Source organism: Clavelina lepadiformis, chromosome 5, assembly GCF_947623445.1.
Source record: "Clavelina lepadiformis chromosome 5, kaClaLepa1.1, whole genome shotgun sequence".
NCBI classification, from domain to species: Eukaryota; Metazoa; Chordata; class Ascidiacea; order Aplousobranchia; family Clavelinidae; genus Clavelina; species Clavelina lepadiformis.
The window spans coordinates 15,649,254-15,656,258 of record NC_135244.1 but is presented as its reverse complement, the minus strand read 5'-3'; the positions used below and the strand labels follow the sequence as shown (position 1 = coordinate 15,656,258).

The following is a 7,005-nucleotide window of genomic DNA, read 5'->3' as shown; positions in this document are numbered from 1 at the left end:
GAACATTTACTGACAATTTCTTGCAAACATTGGAATATGATAATTGATAATGTATATGATTATTATGTTTTACCTCAACTTTGTCATTATAACAACTGTTGCTTTGGAAGCCATCACTGTTTCTCTATTAAGTTATGCTTTCTGTTTTATTGAGCTTGATGCTGAGTGTAATGTTTGTAACGTATTATTATAACCTTTTCATAGGTATTAAGGTGAGTAGTACTTTGCATGTTTGAATTTACGCACGACATACTAATACCATGTAGTATAGCGTATCATTAAAATGGTGGGAAATTTTACGAATTTGCAACGATCAAATGTTATACGCAATACCATTTTGTGTATAATATTTATATTTGATAGGAACCACAGAATAGAATTCCTTATGGATGCTAAAACTTGGTATGTTTCCTTCGCTTGGAATCTCTGTAGATATCTTCATTTCTTTTGCTCACTTAAAAATCATTAATATCATAATTGTAAGTACAGTACAGTGATGGCATGATATCATTAACCCTATATATTAACACATGTATACATAGCCTACAGTATTAACGGTCATGGTATTGGCGCAAGCTTGTCTAGTTTTCTATTTTATGATGTCACTCACATTGTAGTGAAAAGAATTTTTTGGTTTATCACTTGAAGTACCGGCATCCTTATTTGTAGAATTTAGCTGTCAGCCCTTCATCTGTTGCATTAGACAAGAGTTAAAATCCTTATGTCTTCTGTTTCTTCTAAGTTTTTTAAAAATGTAAATCACGCTCTAGTAGTTTAATTGGAATACAGACATTATCAATACCTTTCCCATCCATAAGGAATATCAAACTTCACTTATTACTTGCATAACACATCATAGTTCACCATGTTTTCAGCAGTAGGTATATCCTAAGGCCTAAGCCATTGCTACATTGAGGCAAATTAGGCACTTAGCCACTTGCCTTTGCAAATTTTCTTTAATTTTAACGCAAAACATTTTATTCGGTAAACTACACTTAACAACATATTTAACCAAGGACATACTTGACATATTTGCCTTGATAAAGATTTTTCCAGGGCTACTTGCAGCCTTCATATCAATGGGATAATGGTGAAAAGGACTGAAGCAAAGCCAACACGTTATCAAGGGTGGCCAAAATTTTATAACTTAATAATCTAACTAACTAATTGTGGTTATTAGTTTCATGAGTTTAATCAGGTTTTGGGACGTTGGTTACTGTATACTGGTGTAGGCATATGCTGTACCCGACACCTTTTCTGGATTGGGGAAGAATATTGTAATACGCATATAATCAGCTTACACTTCACCTACTTAATTGCTATATTCGCTGTCTATCAGGGAAGTGGAAATACGTCATGACAAGTAAAACGTTAAAAGATTTATACCCTTTAGTTGTATATACGTCGTGCGTTTTCGCCGTTTAGCTTGCGCTCATGTTGTTTACAAGTTTGCCTAGCAAGCAAATCTAACAGATCTAATCTAAGACTGCAGTAAATGTATGTATAATTTATATAAGACGTTTTACATTTATCCATTTTTAACATTTAGTAAACGATAAGGTAACCCATTTAAAGTGTTTTAAGCTCCAGTTAATATTTTGGTGTTTTTATTTTACATTTCTGGTGACTGCACCAGGTAACTCGCTGTTTATAGCGACCCGGTCAATCAGGGAACAAACAAATTTCAATCGGAATTGTCGCTTAAGTTTGGAGTTTTTGTGGTGGTAATCTCTTCCGGAAAGCTTCACAAGAAGCTTTGGATTAGAGCTTCAAGTAATTTGACCTTTAAGTTTGGGCAAAGATCTTGCAGAGTTTCTTAATTTATCGAGACATGAACTTTTGTAAACCATTTATCATTGAACAAAGGCTAGTTTCACCATTTTTGGTTTGAAAGACCAAAGAATTGAAGTCATTGTTCATATTTGATTGTAGATAATAATGTACAGTATTACTGTACTGTATCATACAAATTTACACTTGTCGCATTTAAACACTAGCACAACAAACAACCGATTGTACTTAACAAACGAAAGAAGTTTTTAGTATTGGGCGCCGCTTACCAAAATGAGATATGTACGTTCTGTGTTTATGCATTATCTTGAGTTATTATTATTATTAGTATTAGCATTTAAGCTGAGTCGCTACATGCTGTTTTGGATAATAACGCGTTTCGCATTGGATGCAGACAGTCTGCAGTCATGCGAAAAAGTTGACGGCACCAATATTGCTGTGAAGCCTGTGATCATTGAGAAGTTTCATTGCAATCGAAATCACTTTAGCGAAAATGACATTTTCCACATAGTGGTTCGGATTTTGTCTTTTTTGTCGCACTGGCCTTCGCTTGAACCTATTTTGCAAGAACTCGTTGCCGCATCATCGGCTCTGTTTGTGGCATTTGTAGATCCGATCGTGCACGAAACTACGAAGTGGCTGGATGTGTCTTTAGCCTGATGAAAGTCATTTGCACCATTCGCTAACGTTAGTGAAGTACAGTTGATTTTTTTGTAAGAGTATGCCGAGCTACTTGAAGCTAAGTTCAAGTTTATATTGAGGCGAGATTTATTACTACACCTTCACCTCTTAATGTAGTTTTAGTTTCATGGTTGTCGACCGTGGTTGGAAAATCATTTTACAGTAAATTGTTTTGTTTTTTAGGATTGTTATTTGTAAAAGTGTAGAAGTGCAAGCTGGATCGCAGTGATCGCAGCGTCTCGTGCAGCCTTTTCTCATTAAGGCTTGTCAAGAAACAAACTGTCAATATAGGTCGGCGTTACCCAACTTACTTGCAGATTAGACTCCCCAGAAAATTATGTCAGCTGTTGAAATTTGTTTGTCCGGCGGAAAGTCCTCTGCGCAGATGGCGAAGCAAGTTGGCCAAAATTTTCTTTGTAAACGTTACCATTTTTAAATTGTTTCTCATTTTAGATTAACTTTGGGGAATGCCCAACGCGGCAAATTGCTTGGCACTAATACGGTGCAAGTTCTGCTTTGTCCTGCAATCTATCGCTTTGTTTTATAACCACCGCTTTGCAAAGGCGGCGATAAATATCACTTTTCACCATGATTAGCTTTGAGTGGAATAGCAGTTATTCTGCATTTTCTTGGAATAACCCGTTTTGAAGTTATAAATAATTGTACGAATTATTATGTCTTTTTATCACTGAACGAATTATACTTATTTTAAAAGTGCAGTCTACGAGACTCTCAAAAATACTTTTGCGCCTGAATACTTTTTTGTTATAACTATTTTCAAATGTTGCGTAATAGCGTGGATAAGCCTTAAGTTTCCGTACGTATTTCCCCGACAAATGTTTCGCATTCATTAATGGTGAGGCTATATAGGTGACGTGAATTAAGTTGCGTGGACGCTAGCCCCGTAATTCTAGGTACTGCACAATTAAAAATCAGTTCTAGCATCAATCGACTGACTATTGGGAGTTTTGGAAATGAACTTGGTCTTTGGTTTTATTTTAACAGAGTACTTACGCTCATGTCCTCATACGTTGTTATGTTCAATCAAAATTAATCATGTAATCGCCATGCACAATAGACGCACAAGATTTTAAGAAAGCAATTACAAGCAAGTGGCTTGCAGACTGTCTGGATAAGCGGGGATTAGTGAGCGGAGTCCGCCCAATACTCGCGTAAATGTCTCACCGCCTCTTGACTGCAATAGATAGCGTCGAATATAAAAGTTGAACACATGATTATGCGACCCGTGACTAGTAATGCCGAAGTCGCTTTCTAAATTCGATATCTCTTTGGTTGAACCCACGATTATCTTTTGTTTTATTCCTGAAACGCATTGTTTTTGTTCGAAAGCATCTTTTTGTTTGTGTTGCGTTATCTGATGTGTGCCGCTTTTTGTTACTGCTTCAGTGAACGTTAGACTTTCCCGTAATAATCGATAACGGTCGTAACTGACAATTTCCCATTCTTTGATTTTTATGACATAATAGAAATCCAGGTCAAATTATAAGAAACCTTGCAAATGTGCTAAGAATGCTTGTTCTGTTCATTCCAAGATAACCAACACTTTGCAAGCTAACCATGTCGTTCCGCAAATCGTTTCACTCGTTCCTGGTGATATTGTTTGCATGTTGTTTTTTGCCTAGTGCAGATTTCATAGAGTTTGCTGGTTCGTTTAACACCTTGCCTGTCGGGCACGTGCAATTGTTTGCTTGTTGATTTGTCAACAAACACGTTTCATTACGTGCAAGCTAATCTTGTCACCCGAACTTACTTTTTATTGTAACTATTTGCATCTGATGGTTTCTGCGAAGGTAGGCCATGTTAGTGCCTTTTGACCTATAAAAACGGAGAGAATTAATTTTTAGTGACTTAAAGTCGTGATTATTTCTTCAGAATATTGAATAGTTGTTGGTAATAATTGCTATACGCTGTAATTTATAGGCAAATGCAAATCTAGGCAAATAAGTATGTTATAAACAAAGCGAATTACATTAATAACACAAACGGTGCTCGCAAAGTAGTCAACCTAGCGTAGCAGCACATTCATTCTATTTTGATATAGTGGAAAAGGAGAATGTAAAACAAGAAATGCTCGGGTAATTTTAAGCGTTCGTTGCTGTGGAAATAGGTTGGTTAACGATGGTATTGTTGATAGCATGCACAAAATTGAATGTAGGTAATTTTGTGGAATATATTAACTAAAAAACCGTTCACGCTTCGAGTGTAATACGTTAACAGTAACGCCGGTCATTCGTTTGAGCTAACAAATTTGTTGAATTTTTCAAACAACGCCTGTTCCGGATACCAGTATTCACGCTTGAAAAAGCCACAAGTTTAACTTTTGGGACGGACGTTTCTTACACGTTTCGACGTTATGTCCTTTTTGCAACCGCATGTTTACTTTGTTGCCGGTGACCTAACGTGGACAGCTTTTGCGTGTGTTCTTTAGAGCGTGAAAAGTTTGAATCGTTCGGGAAACAATTTAAAGTTTGTTCCCAGGTCTTAACGTTGTCGAAATTTTCAATGCAATTCGTGAAGTTCTTCAAGTCCTCGTTGCAGCTTTGCATTGTATACGCGACCCTTCCTTGTGGCTTGTTGTTAGAACTTGCATCTGCGTCTACTTAATGTTGACATGAAACTACCCAGCATTTTCGCGCTGACTGTAATTTCCTTCTCTACGAATATAGTTCACTTCTGTGAAGATGTTTACTCCTACTGGATATTGGGTTTAGGGTGAGCTTAATGTGTAGTAAATCCGTCATTCAAGATTCAGTCACCGATTACAGCCAAACGCTAAACCCCTTGGCATATGTAGGTTTCTGTCAAGAAAAATTGCTAAGCAATCGTTATATTTTTACGGCCAGCAGCCTTCAATTAAAAAGATATAAAATCCTGATAACATTCGTGCTGAAACTACAAATAGGGCGAGGTAAAGACACTTACGAAAGCATATGGTAAGCGAGCTGCGGTTACGTCATTCATCATTTGCTTGCCTAGAACAGCCAAGTCTGGTTTATATTAAGTTGGAGTGTTGAACTAAAGTACCGGTACTGGTAAACTGTTCAGTTCAATTAAGGGAAAGTTTTTCTGTAAGCTCTGGATGAACTGCATAAAGTAGTTTGAATTGACGGCTGAATAGTCAAAATAAAAACGATAACACATTCTGTGAAGTTACAATGGTCAAACAATCCGCATTTTTTCTCCCTGCAAATATACGCTATCTTTACGCCTGAATACAATGTACAGGTGAGAAGTACAGATAGGTCGGTCGGGTTGGAGATAACATCGGAGAAAATAATGAAAAGGCCGCAAGTCTGCTTATCTTTCTACCCGCGAGTGAAGCAAAACATCGCACAGTCTAAAATGCACTGAAAAAAGCAGCAGGCGACCTTTCGGATAGAAAAAGCACACCCAGAGGATAGAATTTGTCATTAGATCTATCGCTTGCACCAGTAAAACAATGGTTTCAAACCGGTACATTTAACCGCTGTTTTCCTCAGCCTTAGTTTAAGCTTAATGCTATCAAATATCAGTCAGCGATCATCATGTACTCAAACCTACTAAGAAAATGTCGCGAAAAACACAGGAATAGGAAAACATTGTGTTTAGCTCGAAAGACTGTTGGCGGATTCAATAAATACCAATGCGCTCGTTAGAAATGCTACACGTGTGTGATATTCTTTTTTGCAGTAATACTCTCAAAGCTAGGTCAGCAAAAAGAGATATAAAATACTAATACTGAAATATCCGGAAAGCCGCCCCATGCGATTTTGCATAATCCACTAAACGAGCGTAGATATCTCAAGGAACTGGTCGAAAAAGTGCAATGCAAGGTACGATCAAGCAGAGGCTGGGCATATCAGGTATTGTTGACAAAACGGATTTGAAATTAAATGCCCCATACACTGTGAAGGCCGTTGCGGGAGTTTCCTTTTACCTTTCGCCGTTAAGAGACAGAAGTGAGAAAAAGGGCGTAGAGCAGACCAAGAAGTGGCCAAGTAAATCAGTGAGCATCGGTGAAGGCAAAGCAAACTCAAGCTGAGATGAGCTCAGAATGATAGATCTAGTTTGTATTTTTGAAAGAGACCATCAAACTAATCGAACAAACACGTTATGTGTTATCGCAAGTCAGTAATTGAAGCCGACTTACACACCCGATATTCTTTTTTACATTTTTGTGTTGGTCAATGTTTCTGGTACATTCTTTAATAGCGGTGTTTTAAGCAACAGCAGCAGAATGATTTTATTAATGTTTTTCGTCATTGTGTGTGAGGGAGCGACGAATATAATGTTTACCACTACAGCAAGATAATTAATAGACACCCCAAGAACTCAATTTCATCTGTTTATTTCATCAACTTTGATTAAACCATCAAAGTGTTTTACCATGAGAACTGCAGTTTGGAAGTAGTTTAGAAAGTAATAATGCCGAACAAATGTCAGCATTCTTCTGATTGCTTGATTTATAAAAATCGATGTAGGTGTGACGCATATTTTTGGCATTTTGTTGAAATAGGCTTTCAATGAGCTCTA

The 7,005-nt window shown here is 37.1% G+C and overlaps 1 long non-coding RNA gene across 2 annotated transcripts; it reads right to left on the bottom strand.

Moving 5' to 3' along the window:
- Nucleotides 1-315: 315 nt before the first annotated feature.
- On the bottom strand, nt 316-1,142 carry LOC143458891 (uncharacterized). 2 transcript variants are annotated; one of them, XR_013117722.1, is made up of 3 exons: nt 1,024-1,142; nt 611-691; nt 316-454 (listed from the first exon to the last, which is right to left on the bottom strand). It is a non-coding gene; the product is annotated as an uncharacterized LOC143458891 (long non-coding RNA). The 2 variants fall into 2 exon arrangements; XR_013117721.1 differs by lacking the exon at nt 1,024-1,142 and adding an exon at nt 803-931.
- Between the last annotated feature and the right edge of the window lie 5,863 nt (nt 1,143-7,005).